At 31.4% G+C, this 23,780-nt stretch overlaps 1 protein-coding gene across 6 annotated transcripts in view; it reads right to left on the bottom strand.

Moving 5' to 3' along the window:
- The window catches only part of LOC143193353 (protein FAM13A), a 41,527-nt gene that overhangs the window by 5,808 nt on the left and 11,939 nt on the right, over positions 1-23,780 (bottom strand). For 4 of the 6 annotated variants that reach the window (XM_076399512.1, XM_076399511.1, XM_076399514.1 and 1 more), the window contains exon 2: positions 21,352-21,640. The exons of 1 other annotated variant lie outside the window; for it this stretch is intronic. The gene's annotated coding sequence lies outside the window, so the exon portion shown is untranslated. Of the gene's footprint in view, positions 1-10,460; positions 10,527-21,351; positions 21,641-23,780 lie in introns of those variants that run through there. One more of the 6 variants, XM_076399516.1, reaches the window with a different exon arrangement.

Raw genomic sequence — 23,780 nt, 5'->3', positions numbered from 1 at the left:
GTGCGGTCCATTCGGATGACTGTCGATTGGACTTCGGAGTGAAATGATGGAGTCATGTTTCATTCATTGTCACATATCGACGCAAAAACTCGGTGTATTATGCTTGATCATCTTCAAACACTGCTCCAAATCATCAACTCGTCGTTGTTTTTGTCAAAAGTGAGCTCGCGCGGTACCCAGTTTGCACAGAGCTTTCTCATACCCAAATATTCGCGAATGATATGATGTACACGTTCAGTTAATATTTTTAGAGTGTGTGCTATTTAATTCAATTTCAATTTACGGTAATTCAAAGTCATTTTGTGAATTTTTTAAGCTTCAGAATGTTTTCGTCGGTAACAACCTCTTATCCACGTCTTCTCTCGTCCACTGATTTCACCGTCTTCGATGCTCATTTCACCAGGTCTAAACTTAGCATACCAAACCTTGATGGTTGACTTTCCAGCAGCAGTGTCTAAAAACTCGGCATCAAGCCAAGCTTCAACTATATTTTTTCCTTAATCAGTTTAATTTTTTAATAATTTAGTAAGCAATATTTTATTAACACTCGAAATTCCTTTTTATCCATTTAATTCACAATAATAAAAGTTGCTTCACTCAAAATGCCATAATTCACAAACTAATGATCCTACAGCTGTCAAATTTATACACGCATCTTTTGAGGGTTAGGGCTAACTAAAAACATATGGATTTAATTCCAGTAGTGCCATCTATGTGTCAGGCCGGCGACTTTTCAATTGACTTTTTGGGGTTTGATTCGTTTGTTTTGAATTCCTGTGCATTATTCAGTAGCTGTATTGCTCCCATGTTGCTGCAGTTTAGTAGCCTTATTTCAGGTTATAAGTCTAAATCTCGAATAACGTCATAAATGCATTTGATTTCCAGATTATCGCGCAGTTGTTAGTTGGTTATTCACGACAACGTTATGTCGCGGTAAGCAACTCCATATAATAAGTGTAAATATGCTTTACAACTGATTGATAAACGAATTTCTTCAACTTCAACAATGAGCTTAGATCAAGTTATGAGTACCTTCCGACTAACCAGTCTAGTTTTTTCGTTTTGAGTGTGATGTATACTGCTTGTTGTCGAATGTGTCTTGTGAACAAATCGACAAACAATATCGACTAAAAAGTTTATTAAAATAGAATGTTCAAGATTCAAAATAATGTATGTAATATTCACATAACTACTGCTTTCATTATGCTAGTGAAAACTTTTTTTTCGCTATTTAGGTAACTATAAAGTACTATATTACATAGAAATTGTGCATAAGATGTGGCAAGCTTAAAAAAGTCAGTAGAAAATATGAGCATAAAGTTACACCTGCTCCACAGTCACCTGCACAGCTCCCCTGAGATTCTAAGAAATAATAGTGAGGAAGTTAAAAGTTTTTAAATTGTTGAAACCAAAACCGAAAATTGGGATACGATGGAGCTGTGTTATCATAAGTTGATGGTCTTCGGTACAAAAGCAATGAATATAATAAATATATCAACACTTATTTAGTGTGTACCTAAACCACCTTTCTATACTAAATAACTCAATAATATCAAAAAACACATCAAGAAAACTTATTTTATATATAAAAATGACAAAAACATGGAATCCAAAAGTTGGGTTAAGTAGTTTAACAGTTGTTTACATTAATGCTTGGCATTTTCACCAATAGATATCGCTGATGAAAATACAGAACTTAATATTAAGTGGAGTATGCAATTGTATATGTGAATATATTAAAACATATCTGATAAATAACTGATAGCATATATATTTTGCATACATAAATAATTGTGGTTGTAGATATCGGGTAAATAAGTGATAAAATAATATATTTTTTAATATATATTGCTAGTTATGTTCATAAGTGAAAAAACAAAAATATTTTTCAAATAAGCACGAAAGAATCAGTGAATGTTTAACGCATTTTTAATGGATGTTTATATATTAATTACGTGACCTAGGTAGTGTATCGACCTTATTAATAATTAATAATAAGTAATTAACAAAATATTACAGGAAGCACCGGAAAATAATTATTTCATTATATTATTCTTTGATTTGTTTCTCGATGGGTTTCTAAGAAATACTGTTAAGTACGTATTTGTATAATATATCTTTCAGTAAATACTAATGCGATCATAACACAGTTCAGTGTCAATATCGCTGTATTCAACTTTCGATCATTCGCGAGTTTTCAAAACGAGTACTAATGAGTTCCATAATTATGAACTCAATGAGTAAAAGATGGATTAAAGATCTTACAGATGCTGCATAACGCTACGCTGTTACCGTTATCAATTCGATTTCTAAATCTATGTTAAAAAAATTGAACATTGGAGCATGATAAAGATTCGTGCCTCTTCGCTGTTGCTGTGGTATAATACTATGATTACATTTTGGTCGTACATGCAGTGTAATGTGCATACTGTCTCAAAGATTCAAACAAATATTCATTATAATATTCATCATAACACATAGGCTGAAAAGTAGAAAGAAAGAAAAGAGCTGAAAAGAACAAAAAATATAGATGGCTCTAGTTTAATTTTTTTGTATTCACCGTTTTTTCATTTAGTACTTAACCTTCAAAAGAAAACTGTTAAAATTTCATTATATTCTACTCACAAGTTTGTGAGTTAATGTGTTAAGAGTGACACTATTTGTTATTTTCAAAACAATGGATCAAAAACAATTTTGTATTTTAATTATACACAGCTTCTTGATGGGAAAAATACCGTTCAAGCGAAGCAATAGCTTGAAAAGTGTTATAAAGAGTCCGCTTCATCAGAAAAAGCAATAAAACGTTAGTTTGCCGGCTTCAAACGTGGTCGTAGAGACACCGATGATGCAAAGGTAGTGGACGTCCAAATGAGGTGGTTACACCAGAAAACATAAAAAAATCCACTAAATAGTTTTGAATGATCGAAAAGTGAAGTTTTATATAAATAAGGATAAATTGTGGTTTTGTGAGGCACTGAATGGTTATATTTTGACGCAATTTCCGCTGAGTGGCAATAATGGAACGATTATTTTAAATAAATATTGTCACTATATGTGCTCGTTCTTGTGGCGTATATTTATCGGTTAAAACGAAACTGAAACGAAGTCTAAACGTCACATAACCAAGATGATGCGTAATCAAAATAGTAGCGCGACTTTTGCCCCACCTGTTAGATAATAACGAAAAATATTTCGATTTAGCCCAACTTCTACAATGATCTCAATTAAAGTAATTTATTCAAATGCAGTGCAAAAAAATATATTGCTAAAATTAGGATATCGAAATTATAGTGTTAAAGGAATTTCTTTCTTTGAATCTCTCAAATGAAGACACTTTCGTACTTTTCAGTGTCGATAATATTCGTTCATTAAGTCGATTCATTGTCGTCGCTAAGAATTGTCCACTTCCAAATTCGTCACCTTTTTATATTCGTTTTTTTAATGAACGACTTTAGGCAGACAACCTTCAATCGTTCCATTACTCCAATTCGCAAACTGAATCTGATCAGACCTGAATCTACTACGCACTATCAAGGTTGTAGGAACGTTTTGATTGAATGATACACGCGTTTATCTTGAAATTCAATGGGCACATTTTTACCGCTCAGATATTTAAACACCGTTTTACAATTACAATGAACCTGAACATAGCGGGAGCGTTTTGTTAATACTATATATGAAAGGTGACACTTACGGTTTTGCCGGCCTCGTGATGGAGAGGCAATCTAGCGCTTTCCTTTCGAAATACTCGTCAGGTTCAGGTATTCGCTTTATGAAAATATACATTAAATATCGGTTTTTACTTTAAAGGCTTTTTACCCTTTGAAATTCAAAGTTCTTTGCTCTTTGTAACCTCCTGCCATTTTCTGACAATACACGTATTTGCGGATGAAAAATATGCAATTTTCATTACTTATTCAGGGAATAATTCGTATTTAGGGCCATTAAGTTATTAGTATTACCATGTGTACCGGAAAGTCATTATTGATTTTTCTAACAGATGTCGCTAAGCTTAAGTGTACAATGTTATGATTTGACACATGTGTCATTTCATTCTAGTGACATTTTTTATTATTTTTTTTTCGTTTTCTAAATTGACCAGCTAGAACCGAATGGTCTTCGGCTGATGTCGCTTCAGGTTCGGGATATGTTTGTTTTGCGGGCGACACAGACCCTGGGTTACGACTGGGACTGCCGTAGTTTGTTAACTACCGGGGTTTGTGGACGGGTAGGGATTTTATTAAGGTGTTACCGTGTGCTAAGGTTCCTATGGAGAACCTCACACTGAGTATGTTTATGAAACTTTTCACAAACGGGATGCCTGATTCGAGGTGTGTGTTGACGTTCCTCATAAGCCATGGGGCTCTGAATAACGCACGGACTTTTTGGATTGGAACACTTGGAGCAGTGTAAGTTGTCTCTCCGAGACATACCTGTACCACACCTTTGCTCCATTGAGGCAGATTGGACGGACTAGCATTTTATACAGAGTCGCTTTCTGTGGGATTGGGAGTTTGCTTTTTCTGTAGAGTAAAGGAAATAAAAGGCTGTACACGTCATTTCCTTTGGAACAGAATAGCCTCGAGTTTTGCTCGGGTTAATCTGAAGCTGCCAGAATTTGTACCACGCTATGTGGAGCGGGAAATCAGCCATATCAAGGTTGAATAGGGCTGGGGCTAATGGAGCGCCTTGCGGTACTCCTGCGGAGATTTGTTTACGAGAGGAGACTGCGTCACCGATCCTCACTTGAAAGGACCTACCATCCAAGTATGAATCTATCAGGGATATTAGGTCATTCGGTACACCTAATTTTTTAGCTTTAAATATCAGGCCGTGGTGCCATACTTGGTCGAAAGCTTTGGAGACATCTAAGAATATGGCTCCTGTTTTTCGAGCTTTTATCATTGCTTGGTGGATAGTTGCTGCGACGCGAGCAGCTTGATGAAGGCATGAATGTTTAGCGCGGAAACCGAATTGTTCGTTTGGAATTATGTGATGATCGTCTGTGTGAAATTGTTTAAGGCGTTTAATATCGCTTTTTCGGAAAGTTTGGAGAGTGAACTAATCAGACTGATTGGCCTGTAGTCAGAAGGATTAGACTTGGCCTTTTTTTAGGAATAACAGCGACAAGCGCCTGTTTCCAGGACTTTGGGAAATGCTTTAACCTCAGGATGGAGTTGATTATGTTGGCAAGTTCAGATAGTTGCTTGCTGGTGAGGTTTTTTTAGATGGTTTATTGTTATACCATCAGGGTTTGGAGCTTTTTTGGAGGACAGACGTTTTATGGAGAGCTGAAGGTCTCTGGGAGAGACTAGGCTCTTCAGAAGATGAACTGACTGGAAATCTTTCCTCTTTAGAGAGGGGATAGTGTCATTTATGATGGATAATATCTGTTGGGTTTGCGAGGAGCTCGGCTTTTTCTGGATTTGTGAGGGCGATATTCTAGTGACATCAAGCTTGAAAGCTATATATGGTCTAGACAAAGTTATTTTGTACATACGTCCTCTAAATTTGTGACGTCAAAACTTCGCAATGTTGCCGCATCATCTCTGAGTTTTAGTTCAGTTTGGCTTTAACATACAACAAAATTCTAATTTAAATAAAATAATTGAACAAAAATATTATCAAATATTAGTTATTTCAACATTATAGTACATCTAAAAACTACCGTTAATTATACAGCCACAATAGATTATATGTTAGAGTTATAATCTCTTATCCCTATCGCTTTCAAGAATTTTGAATATGTCTGACAACCGGACGACTTTGACAGGCTCATTCGTTTACGTGTTCGAAGTAATCAGACAGGATTGTGTCTCTTTTTAACTAGAATAAAATGACACTGAAAATATTGACTGATTGTAAAACGAATTTACAAATTGCCACAGGCAGTACATTAAACATCTTGATGACGCATATATAAATAAACTTTGAATAGACTATATATAGTACTTTCAATAAAATAGTGAACTCACGTCATCTAAATTTATGGATAAATTTATTAAATAAATGGATTTTTTCAATGATGAGGGTGGGGTTCATCTTTAACATAGAAATTTCCGGAAGTATATGAGCAGTTCCCAAACACTTATCGTTCGTTCCCAAACGCTCAATACCACAAAATTTTCGTTGAGCCTGTGTTACTAGTCACCTTCTGGAATCTCCATTTTCAACTAATTTTTGATCGAGCAAACGAATGACACTACATTTCTCTCTAATGTATTATGAATTGTTATATTTCAAAACGCACTATAGTATTAATTAACTGAATAAGTATTGCTAGAGATATGCGACTTGCTAGAAAAATATCGATATATCGATATTTTCCGAAAAAAATATCGATATTTTTTGCCGACATATTGATATTTTTTGGTCAATATTTTTCGATATGTTACCAAAATAAATTATAATTTTTAATATACCTTTAAAATTGTTTGGTGGGTACTTAATTTTAAAGGTCCATCCAAAATATTTTTTTCGGTGGCCCTCACCCCTATTGTTAAGTAAAAAAATATATTTATGCTAAATTTGAGAGACAGTACAGAGGTTAAAAGTACAATAGATGTTTTTAGATTAATTCAGCAGTGTAGGCACGTGGAATTTTTATTTGTACTTTGTACAGCGTCATATCTGCTTATTCATTTTGTTTTTTGTTGTTGTGGGTTTGCATCATTAAAGTATTCTGTTATCCAAAATGAGATTTAAAAAAACCACTACGTTGATTCCCTTGAACCAGTTGTAGAACTTGTCATCGCATGTTTCACATAACTATGTGATTCATATTTGCTAAACTTTGTACCTAGTATGTAGGTTGATTTTTTCTCTTACATAATAAGTAGTTGTTTAATTTAAATTAAATGCCTTTGCTATTAAGTAACTTCTATTACATATATGTTTGTTATATTGCGTGTTTTTTATTTTAAAATTTTGTTTATATATAAAATAAAACTGAATAAAACAATGCGTTTTTTTTATTAAAAATATTTATGGATAAGTTTGCTATTGATAACATAATTCTAACATATCCAGCTGCTCTGATATATAAAGTTATGTAGATCAATATTTGCTTTATTGCAAAAATATTTCGATTTTTTATCGAAAGATAAACTTCAAATCGCATATATCGGCATCAAGCTTTTTTACCTTGAATTTGACCACATTTTCAGATTTTTTATATTGAATATGTTCAAAATATTAAAATGTCTGCTGCCCAAAAAAATATACTTAACCATCCTCTCATTTCATAATTTAGAAAAATGTATTCAACTCTGTACTATCGACAAAACTTCATAAATGGTTTTTGAGATAAAAAAAAATGGTGAGTAGTGAGGATGTTTTCTATAACTAATATTATGTTTAGCGAAATTTTTTTTCTATTATTAGTTTTTAACTATTTTCTGCTATTCTAATCTCTGATTTTATTGCGGCCAACAAAGCTTCTAAAAACATCATAACTTTCTTCATTGCTCGAATTTTTGCCATCATGGGGATTTCCAAATCTTCGTTCGCATTTCTTCGTCGGCGAGAAGATTATAATGACAAGCTTCTTTGATTCATTGCTAGTAATAATTCTAGTAATAATTTAACGGCATTCATCATTCAACATATCTGAAGCTGGTTGGCAAGCGTTCTGGTTTTTAAAAATCTATCAAATGATTGGATCTAAACAGTGTCAGTCTGTTTTTTTAAATATTAGCGCTCGTACAAGATTGATCTCATTTTGGGGACCTTTAGTTTGGGGTCGCTTAATGACAGCTCTTTGATTATTCTCTTCAATTATCTCTATCACTGCACAATAGTTATAAGAACACTACTTCCATTTCTGTAAAGAACCGAGTTGCAACCTTGTTCAAATTCTTTTTATTAACTATAAATTGTGGCATATAATTGTAGATCCCCAAGCGCTGACTACACAATGTGTGTCGATCTTCGAAATCATGTAAAACTACCATTCCAATGATTGAAAAAGATATGCCAATTTTAACTTAAAAAATGGAAGCTCTGCGAACAGATATTCGAAGTATTAAATTGAAATTATTTGAAGCTATAATAGTTATACCATTGGTAATTAGCTTAAAGTCAATGAACCACAATTTCCTCAAGAATATTTTCATTGCAAGCGTTAGTTAAGTGCCGAACTCAAATTATTGAAAAATTAATTACTGAACTTTTGATCTAGATATTTGTCCGAATGCTTTTATAAATATATTTTATCATAAGTTACGAACGGTACTAAACAGCATTTTTTATCAGTACAAATATAAAGGAATCATTCTTTAAGGTAATCAATATTTTAAAAATACTTAAGTTTACGTGTTTCTGTGTAATCTGTGTTTCAATATTGTGATTTTAACGAAAAAATATGAAATGTATTAGCTATGTAATGATTATCCAGTTACATATTTACTTTATTACTTATGGGAGATATTTACTACCTTGGATTATTGGTACTATATGAACTAAGAATGATTAAGAAAAAAATTAATAGTAAAACCATTTAAAGAAATATTTGAAAAATTGAGTTAATAATAACCTCTATCAAATATTTTTTTAATATATTACATATAGGGCATTTTTACAACTAGTTAGTATTAGTTTAATTGAGTTTTATCAAGATTTTAATATTACAACGTCCAAATAACTCCAACTCTCCATCACTTTTTCCAAATTAAATCAAAAGTGAAACAGTTCACTGATTCATTTTGAACTATTTCATTTTCCTTATATATTCTTCAAATATTTCAAATAACAATTTTTAAGTATACAGGTGCGCTCTTATGATATCTGACTAAAAGTCAAATACGCGATTCCTTGTAATTTATGTTTCAATATTGTGATTTTAACGTAAAATTATGAAACTTATTAGCTATATGATGAGTCTCCAGTTTCATATTTAATTTATTATTTATGGTAAATATTTACTATCTTCGTTTATGTTACTATCAACATATGAACTGAATTAATGATTAAGAAAAAAATGAATAGTAAAACCATTTAAAGAATTATTGAAAAAATTGAGGTAATTATAACCTTTCTCCACCAAATTAAATCAAAAGTGAAATAATTAACTGATAACTATTTTATTTTCCTTACGTATTCTTGCAATATTCCAAATAAAATGTGTTAGGTATACAGATGCACTCCTATGGTGTCGGACTAACGGTCAACTATGCGATTCCTTCCGAATACCACTGAATAGTAGTAGTGTCTTCACTTAGTGTGATTTAACGTCACTTGACATGATGGCGAAGGTTAGGCGCGCTTTATATTGGTAAGGGCGCCAGTTCTAGAACTTTCTTGACTAGGTTAGAGTGGTAAAAAGCCGAGTAGCTAAATGGTGTATTCCCGTATGTGCGTATATTAACGTTCCTTCGTGTGACCGAACATTTTATTTAAATTCTAATTAATTATTTTTATTAAATTAAAATAAGGACGCGAATGTACTGGGTTATGCTGCACTTGTGAAAAATTAAACTTAGCATAATTGGCCCCACCACCATTATCATTAGGCTCATTAGTTCTGGGAATGGGGAAGATTCTAGCCATTTCGTGGCCAACATTCAAAAATATAATAGTTGTTTTCAAATAACGTCGTTTGGTGCAACGCATATTGTAAAGGGCAAATTAATGCCTACTTTCAAGGTATAATACCATAAAAGTTTTGATCACTTACTAGGAGCGCCTTTACCACTAGAACATGCGGAGCATCAATTCTTATAAAATTATTTGATGGGCAATTCGTTTGTGGAAATTAATAGGCGTTGTGCTCACAATTGAACATTGACAAACCTGTCAGTCATAATATCGTCATGAGACCTAATAAAACACCTGGTGGATATACAAAAATTAGCTATTGTTATTGTCGGAGAAAAGTTGCAAGATATAGATAGGTACTTGATACCAAGTTCACCGAGTCATCTAGTATACAGTTACTAGTACAAGTTTGAATTACTGTTTAACAGATCTAATAATTAAAGCCTAATAGAGTAATGGGAACGATACAAGGTTATTGGATGCAAAAATAGTTTTATTATTTCAGAGGGCATAAGCACCATCGACTTTTGACATATTTAGTTATGTAGCGTCGAACCGAATGATTCATTAAGTTGTGTTTGACGTTTGAAGTTGTGTTATTGAACTTTGCATTCAAACCCAAACCTCCACTGACGTTCTATTGGCTACAAAGGCACTGCCAAAACTGACCACTATTTACGGTCTTCTTAAATAGAATAATTTCCCCAATTATCTTAAATTAAATTTAGTAAAGTATACCAATGCAACATTTCTTTTGCGTACATGTAAAATTGCATTCTCTGATATTAATATTTGTTTGTTAAGCTTAATTGTTAACCATTCGAATTGGCGTTAAAATCGTATAAATTAAGGAATCGAAGAAAACTCAACGTTAATTAATCGGAATATGTTCGTCGCAAATGAATTTTACGTGCACAATAACTCACCTTGTTGTTCTCGAAGCAAACCCCACTGTTATCATCAATGTCAATTCGCATTAAGATTCACCGGATATTTACGATGTGATGTTTCAGTTTTGACTAATTTTCGCGACATTCATTCTCTGATATTTATAACAGTCAGGAAATATTCCGGAAACAGTAGTTTCGATTAAGCGTATGCTTAAAGCGCAGCTCGAAAACATGTCACCCTTGACTCTTCGGCATACAACAAATGCAGCGACTGCGGTAAACACTTGTTATTTTTGATTGTTTTTTAGCAACACATTTTTCTAGTTTTCATCAGTGTAAATACAGCTTTTTAATTTACTGTTTATAATTCAATCCTTCGAAAATCCATGTCGAAAAACAAATTTATTTTGATAATTGTAAATGTAAAAAATACTACAAAATATTTGTTAAGTACTGTTAAAACCTAACAATAACATAACTATTATAAGCAATAAAAACTGCTTGGGTAAGGTCAAATGCACCTCTCAGTCGTATTATCAATTAAACTGCATTAGAAGCGCTACACAAATTTCTATCTCTTTTGGTATTTATATAACTTATTTATATAGCACTTTAATTTTTCAATGAATGCATAAATGAATGATAGGTGTGCCTCTTCTTGTGGTGTTTTCCTTTTTTTCCTTTCTTGCTGCCATCGTGCACAAAAAGAGTATTTATGTTTTGATCACTTTACTATCTTATTGTAATGTTTTATTTTTTATTCTATTGTAATTTTCAGCTATTTTTGTTAGTTATATATCTTCTTTTAGTTATTATGACTAAGTCATCTGCATTTGCTAATAGTTGTCTATTTTGTAATCTTCCATATCAAATACAATGAAAAAGTGTGATCAAAGTGCGTCCCCCTCCACTGCTTTTTTAATTGAAAATTTATTTGATTTCTTCATTTCTGTGTTAATACAAGAATTATAGATGGGATTAGCAACATTAGTTCTAATAATTTCCATTTCTGCTGTTTTAGCTTTTCATACCTTATAATAAAAAAGGGTAAGGCTTAACTGGATCATTTGTTTCACATAAGAATCTATCGGGGTATATTTCAGGCAGTAAAAAAAGATTCAAAAATTCAAAAATTTGTGCTATATTTTGTGTTATATGTAAAATATTGAACTTGAATACATTTTTGTACATTCAATACATTTCTAACAATAATATATATGAAACAACAGCAAATTTAAATAGTTCAATAATCAGGAATATTAAACTAATTGAAAATATTTTGTTGAATAATTGTTTATATTGCGTTTAGGATGTTTAGAAACAATGGTCAGATGAACATTACAATTGCTTTAGGGATTAAAACAAAATTAAATTATGACAGGACAACCATCGACTAAACTGTAAAGGAATATCTCACTTAAACATAATAATGCATTATTTTGTTTTATAAAAAAGTATGACAAACAAATTATTTCATTGTAAGTCCTTTTTTTATGAGCAATTTCTTAATGTTCCGTTTTTAATTATGATATGTTACTATCAGTCAGTGTTCTGTTTAAAGTTGTTCTGTGTTAAATTTGTTTTTAAATTTTTTGTAGTATTACTCATACTCTATTCCATATATGTACTGCGATCATATAACTGATATTTAAAGAATCATATTGATTTCCTTGAACCAATTGTATTAGTTGTTGAATTAACATTAACCTTTAAATTGTTTACGATCGTTACGGCATTTTTTTATTTCTTCTACAATAAAAATATTTTTTCGTGATATAATTTTTGATAGGCGTAAACGATGAATGCATACAAATGTTGTAGTAACCTTATTAACTTAAATAAACAAGATACACAGTTTTCTAAGATTAAATTTCCGAAATTCCTTTAAAAAAACATCACACGTGTTCTCAACGTTGATGATTATTCCGGTTAATAGGTTAAATATTTTTAATTAAGTCATATGTTAGTGTTGCATCACATGGTAAAAGTTAGGAAAAAATCGACAAGAAAAAATCGTCACTAATGCCTTCCGAAAAGAATCTCATGTTTAATTTACTTGTTTAGACGGTTACCGAAGAAAACTATTTTCAACCAAACATAAACATAGGGCGTGTATCAATTTATTATTTTTACGCAAACAAGCTTGTATTACCAAATAATTAATATGTATACTGTTATCTTTTACCATTAATTATTTTTGTTTTCAATTATTTGACAGTGTCGTAGAATAAAATATCTTTTCCTTTTTTCGAGGTATTGTATATTTTACTACATATATTATACATTATTTTCTGAAATGCCGACTGTGTATATCATTCAGTTTTCACTGAAACATACAAATCAGTGTTCAAAACAGCAGAAAGAGTTCTACAAAAAACACGGAAATTTATTACAAATCATAAAATCGTGTTTTTTTATAGAATGACAAAACTTACTGAACATTTTAGCAAAATGTTAAACAGTGTGTGATTTTTTCACAACAATAATTTCACAAAGGATTACAGCTTTGTATATTTTAAATTTTGCGCGTTAAAGTTTGCGTGTTGTGTAGTTTTGGCCAATGGAATAGCCCTGGCCATCTTGGTCGGGCCCTTGGTATGTTAAACATTTTTCTTGTAAATCAGTACCGTGTTCTTTAAATGAAGATATTCTGTTGGAGTGTGGGTTTTTAATAAAAAGAACCAGTTCCCTCGTATATTGGTGACCCTCGAGTAATATAACGAATAAAGAACATGGAAGCAAAATTAATTCTCAAGAGCACGTGGCTGGAGAAGTTTGAAATCGATCGAATGAGGATCAAACTTCCCCCTTTCTGGACGGACAAGCCAGAAGCTCAAAGGTAAGTGGAATTATTCCACAGTTAAGGTGAGCTTGTTAAGCATATCTGGAAAGACCGCGAAACACGTATTAAAATGGCTTATGATTGGGTTGAGCCTAGATGTAGATAAACCAAGCCAATTATTCAGACGAATGAAACTACTAGTGGCCACTGACACACATAATAAGCAATGTGAATTTTGGGGCCAGATAGATTACTGAACCAAATGCAAAATCTGAAATATGTAAAACTAGTTCTAGTAAAGAAAAACTAAATGCAACAACAAATAGTAACCTTGAGTGACGGGGAGGGTGAAGGACACAAAGTAAAGCCATAGCCTAAGCAGATTTAGTTCTCGTAAAAAGGGTAGGAATTTCGATGCAAACAAATATGGTTACTTTTATTTCAGATATAGAAACAAATGTAGACAAAAAAAGTACAGGTAGTCTTCCAAATGAAAGCTGGAAAATTAAACACACGCAATCACAGAACGCCTTAAACTTCAACCAATAGCAATCGCTTATTTGTGAGAGATAAGACAAGAATGCGCTTCCTATTGATAGTATTGTGGCGTCTCAAGAATACCCATAAGCCCATAACACTATATAACCACACATAAACAGTATAACTATAAAATGGAACGATATCAAGGTACCAACAAACGGAACAAAATCCTCAGCCTAGATTTAGATTTACGCACATAATTCCAGTAGCCATTCATAGTACCGAAAGTGGAGAATTAGAAGACATAGCCAAAGGTTCTATATATCTCCAACACTTTTTGTCAATCATTTGTTCATTATCTTTCAGACTCTACAGGACCATCCACCAAACAACAATCATACATATATATATTCAAATGGGGTCGACTTAACAGCAAATAAAAGTATGACTATAAGCATTAAATGATCGTCGATGCTCTTAGATCTTGAATACAATGTAAAAAATAAGTAGATATAATGCAATTATATCGCAAAATTTAAATAAATACATAACATTCCAATAGTTATATAATAAATTTGTTATTATTTTAAATTGTTGTCAAACGTAAATAAGAATAGGAAATTTTCTATACAACTGGCAATAGTTTTCCTGTGTACAACATAGTAGGAAAACATTCTGCAATAAAATGTTACTATTTTTATTTTTGCAAACATATTTTAACTTTGCTCATAAATAATACTTATTTTTTTCTTACCCAGTAATTTTGGGTTGGACCCAGTAAACTGTACCAACTATTTTCAAATACCACCCGCACGGTCGTTGACCTGGCCTCTAGAAAAGCTGCTTTACAATAAGTACTCTTTTGACGTTTGAAACTCATCATTACGATCTTTACATAAAAATACAACTCTTATTTATAGTAATATTGCTTATTAAGTCACGGTATTATTTATCATTGACATTCGATCGGTAATTGGTCGGCGATCCCCGCTTATTGAATTCGATTATTTTTTATTAGCTCATAAAAATTCCTTCCTTTTCTTTAAGGTTAACAATAACATTTCGTGCCATACATTTTATTTATAAACTAATTTATATGAGCGGCACACTGGTTCATTATTTTTCTTATCAAATTTCCTGTAAATTAAGATATAAATAAATGTAATGACTCGATTTGGTTTCGTTTATTATTTAGTTATTCTAGTTAATGACTAAAACAGTAATTATAGAGGTTAGTAGTGAGATAAATTATGTTAATATTAATGTGTTAGTTGTAATAGAGTTATTTAAGACTAAAGTTTAGATAGATTTTCCAATTAAATTAATTAACATTGATATTTGCTTCAAATTTTAAGAGTAATTAATGCCTAATAAGTTTCCTTTCCTTTTACAACAAAAGTGCGTTTCCATTATCAATATTTCAATTATTATTTGGCTTCTTAGACGTTTAAAATAATTTTAAATATTTTTAAATAAGTTTATTTTATAAGTACAGCGAGAGTTTTTGATTGGTATACATTGTTTAAATGGATGGTCGTATTTGGAGATCAGTCATGTTAAGCATATCAGTTTATCATTTAAGCCAATTAAATTGATTTAAAAATACCCACTCACACAGACTCAATTAATTTAAAATTTTGTCAATAATGAATGTCGTTGCTAGCACGACAGGTCCATGTTCGTTGGAAACTGTTTCAATAAATTCCTGAAATTGCAAATTTTGCGCATCGCGTTGCGGTGAAAAGACAAAAACTAATTATATAATTTCAGGGATACCACTTCGTCAAACAGAATCAAAGAAATATATTTCGATTGAAGATTGCAGTGGCAACACCACGTTAAATAAAAATCTGAGCAGATTAGGCTCAAAATTAAATGTACAGGCTAGTCAGAAGAGACACCCAACTTGCCTTTTTGGACTCATGGGGTACACATATATGAGGCATCATACCGACTAATAATTGAATGCTACCAAAACAAAATTCTTCGATTAATTGCCAGTACATAATCAACGATGATCTGCACGATGGCTTCCTAACTAAAAGAATCCATGAAATTATCCAAGATTTCGCCGTACAACATGGATAAAAATATTAAATCACAGCAACGCGGAAGCAATATAACCACTGCACAACTCACAAGAAATTAGAAGATTGAAGAGAACTAAACCATACGAACTGTGAGCTATTTTTAATTTAGGAAATACATGCTGATGTATTTATTCCGTACTCGTCTTACTTGTAAATTATTGTATTGAGTACTATGCGGATCTAATAAATGATGTAAAAAAATGAACTCCTCTAGGCCAAACTATCCACAACGAATATCATTTGAGTGCTACATATAGTTTGCATTTCAAGAGGCCGAAATTATGAACCGAAAATTCTCTACCGTTAGTACCTGATTAAGCTCCATCTGACTTGGATATTTCTTAAATTAAAAAACGAAGAAATAATTTTGAGTCGATTGATACGATTGACATCGAACCAAAGAAAATTTTAAATCAAGAAAGCGGTAAAGACATTAGCATGTTATGTGAAATAGAAATAATAAATATATTGTACCGCAATGATTTATAGACAGTAAAGTTTAAACAGATGGAAAGGACCCGTTAGTAATACCAATAGAAACATTGTTACGTCTTGTAAAACCTTCAAACGATTACTAAACGCTACGTAAAGTTATTTGTTGTACTTAGTTTAATAACATTGTTTAGCTTATACTCAGATACATTCCTAAGATCAATTGTCACTTAATCTTTTAATAATCAAATATAAATTTTGGGTGAATATTTTTAGAAATACATGAGAACATATCCAAATTGTTTTGGTTCTTAGCTACATGTGAATAGCAAGTGTTAATGGGAGAATATACTAGAATATTTCATAGATATATGTTAATTATTTGTATACATTAAAACAAGCAATAAAAAAGAGATCGAAATAATTTCTTAAAATAACTATTGTTTATAGTCATACATTGAATGTTACTTCTATAGAAGTAAGTTTTGTTTTGATTTTTATCTCATATTCTATTTCTATGTTTTGAGTGTTCAGCACCAGCACTAAGCATCATTTCCCTAGCGATGGAAAAGATGCCTGGCTTTCACAAGTACACCAATTAAATCATAAAATAATAGTATTTTGTACAGAGCTGCAATTTTGGAGAAAAAGTAGAAAAGCAAAAAGAAAATCATTTTTTCATTTATGCAAAATAATTAGCAATGCAGAATGTGAAATATTGTGTTGAAATTTTCTACATCTACGGCGTTCGAGTACATCAATAGACAGACTAGCAGACATTGTTAGCTTACATTAAAATAAGATGCTGTAATGGCAGTACAAGTACTCTCAAGGGGAGAATTTTGAAAGTATTTTAGCCTTTGAAAATCTCCTTTCAAAGTAGTTTCCATCAAGTTGTGTTAAAAATCGAGTTGTAAATGTGTCTGCAATAGGGTTTGCGAAAGAAATTAATTGTCATCCAGTTTAACACATAAGTCTTCAATGGATACTTGAAAGAAAATTGGTTTTTCCTTCCTCATAAATCTATAAAACAAGTAAAATAAGGAAGAATGGTATCAGTTTATCGCGGAACTATTTGAAAATGTCCAAAAACTGATTGATTTACTGATAGCAAGGATTTCTCAGTACTAGTCAGTATATGGACTTGTTCGATAAGATATAGCTTATTTGCAAACTTGTAACTAATTAAAATGCTGAAGACCGTGCCATCACAAGTGTGTGTACGTTTGTGTTTTGTGTTTGTCTGGAAGAAATCCACGTGTCGAAATAATTTTCTTCATTGATTTATAAAATATAGTCAAGTAAAAACACAGTTTGCAGTTTTAGAAACCATTCCGATATCAAATATTAACATTAAACAGATCATGTTATGAACTCAATTTATTCTTGAAAAATAGACTAAATCATAGAAAATTGTGATTACTACAAATAATATCACTGTCTAGAACAAACAGTATCAAAATCAATGCAATTTAGTGTTAAGATCAAATAGTTACACACGAAAACAAAATAAATGTTAATTATTTTTGCGGATGCAAAATTAATGTCTATTAGCCCTTATAATATAATGGCAATATTATTGCTATTGAATAGAAATTTCTACTAGCTAAGGAGTGGTATTTAATGTTCCAAAGGAGCTCGGAAATCCTGCAAAATCTTTTTCGGGTACAAAAGCAAAACTATTGCAACCAACTAACGTCTTAAAATATAATGCATGGGTAATGATTCTAATGAACAAGGACAGCGAAGGAAGATGTAATATTGGAAAACCCGCTTGAACGCATTGTCAGTATTCGTTTTTTTTTGCTACCATGTAGTTTGGTTATATCTATTATATTATTGATCGTATGCCACATTATACTGAAGACTTGCCACAGTATTGTCCTTTATCGTTAACATCATAACATCTTAAACAATTATGATTATGAAATAATTTTTGGCCGAAACCCCAATAAACAATATGGAATTATCTGACCGACTTCTATCTTTCCAAAAAATTTATTTATTTCGACTAATATAATACTATAATACTATTTCGAATTATGTATTTTCAACCGTTAGAATATATAAAAAAGAATTAGCTGCAAAAATTCGAATCGATTCGGGAAAACGTGTTTAGACAATGTTCTTGGTATACATAATACATTTTCTCTTGTTGGCCTACGGTGACCACCTGATTTTCAGTAATCGAAGGATATCAGGAACAGAATCCATATATATCAAAAAGCAACTGGAACAAGTGTCTTGAAGTTCAAGGAGACTATAATGAATAATATTTGAATAATTTATCTAGAAATATACTAGTCATAATGCAATTAAATATAGTACTAAACCGATTACGATTTACTTAAGTACGATATTGATAAAATAAAGTTGAAAAATGTGTACTTTTAAACTATTATTTCCCAATAATGATTACTCGATAGTTGCAATGAAAAATTAAGCAATTGTGAAAAGTTCCACGTAAAAAACAAACAAATGATGTTTGTTTACATTGACATGTTTCAGATTATTGACCTGTGTGAAATCTACGTAATTATAATTTATAATTACCATATAGTATAAATAAAAACGACGAATATAACTAGTAAACAAGTGAAAACTGTCAATAATCAGATGGCTGAGATTCCACAACCTGAATTTCATTAAATAACAACATTACACGTGTTTCCAGTATGATTATCCCGGTTAATAGGTTAAATAATTAACTGAATCAACTAGGTGATCACGTTGCGTCAAAATATAAAAGAGCGCATCATCTTTATGAAATAACAAATATTCATAAAAATAGTAAAACACTAAAACAAGTGCTTATTTTTATTCTAATCCTAAGAAAGTTAATTTTTTTATAAGCACTGAAAAGATGTGTGGTGTACAACATGTACTTAAAATCTAGCGCAACATTTTAGTGCATCGTGAAGTATCGGATATGAAGACATTTATAACGATCCCAATGTGTATATGGTTGAGAACAAGAAAGGTTGATTTTGTGTGCAAAAAATGGCTTGTTCGTCATTTAAAGGGGGAAATCAACATTCGAAAATTAATGATGACAGTGGAATAAAGTTATCACCATCATGTAAAGATGCTACAGGACACCATTCCTTGAACATTCAGTACAAGTTATTAAAAAATTGTTATTTATTTGAGGTTAGGGGACAAGTAATTTCGGTTTTTTTACCATATATAGCTTTAAATTCGCATATCTCAATACATAGTAGCTTGAAAGGCAACTGTTTATAGAACATTCAGATATGGCGTGATTATTTTTACTCAATCAAGAGTAACTGCACTTCGATAATAGATACTGCGGGTCATTTTTATTGTATATTGCTTCTTTACTTATAGAAAAATGAAAAAGACAGCACAGGCTCTTCGAAAATTGTTTGATATTCACTAAATAAGTACTTAAGCGATCGCCAGTGTCAGATTGTCGTAAAATTACTATTTGTTGTTCCGGAAATTTCCGGAAGATGAATATCGCTCTGGTGATATGTCTACGAAACTAAACATCGACTATAAAATAGTTCGTTGACCAAAACGGTATACACATATAATTGATTATTGTTTGAAATTTACATGAATAAATGTACTTATTGTTTAAACATAAAAAACAAAAATAATTAAAACTAAAATAAAACCAATATCTAGGGTTAAATATTTGAATAGGTTTAATAATTAATTAATAATCATTTATTTATTCGAATAAATTAAACGGGTTTAACGCCTTATACACTCGATGGAACGCTCAAATATTATTCTGTTGAATTAAAAAATATTGGTAAATTGTTATTGTATATTAATTTTGACGAACTTTTTGCCTTAATATAGTTCTGTCACCAGTTGCTGAGCGCTCAGATGACGATCGCTTTGATTCCGAAGTGAAGTGATGGATCCACGTTTCATCTGTCTCATATCGACGAAAAAATTCCAGTCTGTTACGTTTAAACATGGCCAAACACTACTCAGAATCATCAACACGTTTTTATTTTTGGTCAACAGTGAGCAAACGCGATACCCACTTTGAACAGAGCTTTCTCATAGTCATCAATAAGGCTCATGTAATATAAAGCCAACACATTCTTTTGATATCTTTACGATATTAGTTAACTCATAAAACTTTACTTTTCGATCATACAAAAGGATTTGTGGATTTTTTTTATGTTTTCTGGTGTTATCACCTTATTTGGACGTCCGCTGCATGCTGCGTCATCGGTGTCTCTACGGCCACGTTTGAAGGCAGCAAACCAACGTTTTATTGTTATTTCTGATAGAGCGGAGTCCTTATAACACTTTTCAAGTCGTTGCTTCGCTTGAACAGTATTTTTTCCGATCAAGAAGCAGTGTAAAATTAAAAGTCGATTTTTTTTGATCCATTGTTTTGAAAACAACAAAAGTAATGTCAATCTTAGCATAATAACTCACAAACTTATGCGTAGAACATTATGATATTTTAACAGCTTTCTTTTGAAGGTTAGTAGTAACTGAAAAAGCGGCGAATGCAATAAAACTAGTGCCATGTATGTGTTAGACCCAGGGTTTTCAGTCCATGTGTAATACAATATACCGCATGATTAATCATACATCAGATATTTCTTTAACTATATACATGCCATTCATACTGTTATATTGGATAAAAACGTACGAATAATAGTGTCGACATATTAGAAATAGAGATATCTATATATTTGAAAATAAACGTCTTCGCAACGAAATATTTTGAAAATATGGAATTGGAAAGTTCAGAACGAATGATAGGAGATCTGTAAAATACAGGTAGCCAAAACGTAACAAAACTGTTTTAAAATGTGATAAAGCTTCTCCACATATTACAAAATACTAATATGGAGGTTTTTAGAACCCTAGCTCAGTTAAATTCTAATCATCGAGTTTTGATAGTTTCGAATAGTTTCAGATTATGACTCATTTTTTTATGTTATTTAAAATATTCTTCAAATTTAATTCAGATATATCTAATGAAGCAAACATTAAATGGATAATTATAATTTTAATGATCCTGTATATAATAAAAATTGAAATTACTTGCGTTAAAAATAATCGAATTTCAATATTACATTCTAATTATTACATACACTTCTACAATAACATTAAACTAATTTTGAATATAGGTAAATCGACTTACCTTTCTAAAATTCGTAGATTACGAAACGCAAATCGAAAATTAGCTTTGAATCGAACGAAGACTTGGTGATTAAAATGGTGAAATAAATTAGCGCAGAATACCGATGAACGTTGATAATGAACTACGATGCTGTGTGAATTTAGGGATTCATATCTCTATCGCGACACATCATACAATCTATGGTTGTTTCAGGAAATGTGTGGAGACCAGCCGCAATTTTAGCATGTGGCTGATTAGACCACTCTTCGCAACTTTAAGGCTTTGTTGCTGTTGTGGCGCTGTTAAAACCCTGGAAAAAAGAAAACGATCCTTATTAATTTTATGTTTACGATCGTAAGAATCAAGAAAATAAAGTTCCTCCAAAAATTGGTAGTGCAAATAATGCTATCTTGTGGATGGTCAATATTACAATATTATGTAAGCAATAAAAACATACATAACGAAATATATATTAGGTTCATAAATATGATTCCACGAATTTTAAAGTAAGCATCGCTAGCACCACTGTTTCTAATTGTTACTTTTAGTGAATATGTGTAGTACTTGTTTAAAACGTTAAAAAATAACTGTTTTATTGGATATAAAATGTCTAAATTAAGTCCAACATCATCTACATAAAATTTTATATCAGTACTTTATAGGAGTTTTTGGTAAGGAAAAGTAGATGTTAGCAGCTTATAGTAACAATGATCTTTTGATGATTCCTGACTAATATCTTACTTATTGTTCGATCAGTGAGATGCCATGTTATCACGAAAAAATACAATGTTCAAATAATCCCTTTTATTATCAAAGTAGCGAATAGCGCTCATTAGAACTATCGGATTAAGGATATTTTTTGTTGAATGACCATGTTATTTGCAAGTAAATTTGTCCACAAAATGTGTATGTTTTGTACGGCTTTTAGGCCAGTGGTCGTCACAGTGATCGTCAAAAATCGATGATAACCGATTTATTTTGAATAAAATTGAACGATAGGGGCTTAACTGATATGTGGGTCCAATAGGAAGGCGATACGTTCTACAGAGTAACCTCCACGACGAACATTCATCGTTTGAGTATATGGTTATCTCTCGCGAAAATTACGTGAATTGGATCATACAAATTGACTCTATTAAACCTTTTTTTTTAATTCTTCTTAATGCGAAATTACGAGGTTTCCAATATAGTGTTATGTAAAAATTGCTTTGTAATGAAGGTGGTTCAGAATAAGCTTTACAGGACTGGAAACTATACGAATAAAATTAAAAAAACCTGATTCAACGTTGAACTACATATTTGAGAAACGCTGATTGAGAGAAGCAAAAAGGTTCCTTGCAAATGATCGTTAAGAGTCTTATATTTTACTTAAAATGTAGACATAAAAAAATAACTAGTATTTAGAATAAAGTCAAATCAAGACAATTCAGCATAACCAAAGAGAAATAATCACTGCGTCAAAGTTACGATATGAGTGAGAAAATTAGAAATGTGTAATTTATTGTGACTTGTTTAAAGCATCTCCAGTTATTACTTGGAAATGCTCTTAGCAATAATTAATGTATCACAAGAGGGCTATAGCCATACGGCCAGAACGACAATATATTCCTATAGCTTAAAAGAAACTTTAAAGTAACGCATCACCATTTCTGTATTCGCAAGATAAAAGCTAAAACTCATCGAAATAAGCAATTTTCTACGGAGTAAATGAGTAAATTGGAAGATGGCCTGTTGTAGTTTAACCTGAAGCATATTTTAAATAAATTTATATTTCACCGTATAAACAAAACGCGCTGTCGCTTGTATTTGTATGTTTAATATATAATTCAATTAATAAAATATGTAACTGAATGAACATCCACCATTATTTGCACTCATGAATGCACATATTTACCGTGTGTATTTATCACGCAAATTTGGAGGCTGGTGATTACTACATATTGTATAGACTGTAAAAGAAATCAGAATACTGTTATACTAACGCAATATACAAAATGAACTGCAATATAAAGGGAAAACAATATACGAAAGAATATATAATATAAATAGAAAAATATATCCATGCATGTAATTGATTTGGTTTAACTAACACATTACTCTATAAATCCGAGCTTGCCATATAGATGACCTCATTGTCAAATCTTCTAAACCCAATCTAGGTAGTTCTAACCTTCAAATGATGTCATGTCAATGTTCCGTAGCAACATAGTGTTTAATTTATAAAATAAGTTAATATAAAACGGTTTCAGTGAAATAACTTTTCACTTCAGATAATGTGAGTTGTATTCATAATTGTGTAAAAAAGCGCGATTGAAATGAAGTGATATTATTGAAGTTAAAGCCTGTTTTGAAAGCACAGAGAAATCATTAGACGAAAAATATATTATCGGAGCACAGTGAACGTGTCAATCTTGAAGGGGAGTATATTGATGAATGAAATGGAATTCAGC

Source organism: Rhynchophorus ferrugineus, unplaced genomic scaffold (genome assembly GCF_030347505.1).
Source record: "Rhynchophorus ferrugineus isolate W39M unplaced genomic scaffold, kcgeb_rfMv2 rfM3, whole genome shotgun sequence".
NCBI lineage: Eukaryota > Metazoa > Arthropoda > Insecta > Coleoptera > Curculionidae > Rhynchophorus > Rhynchophorus ferrugineus.
This window is presented reverse-complemented; position numbering and strand designations above follow the sequence as displayed.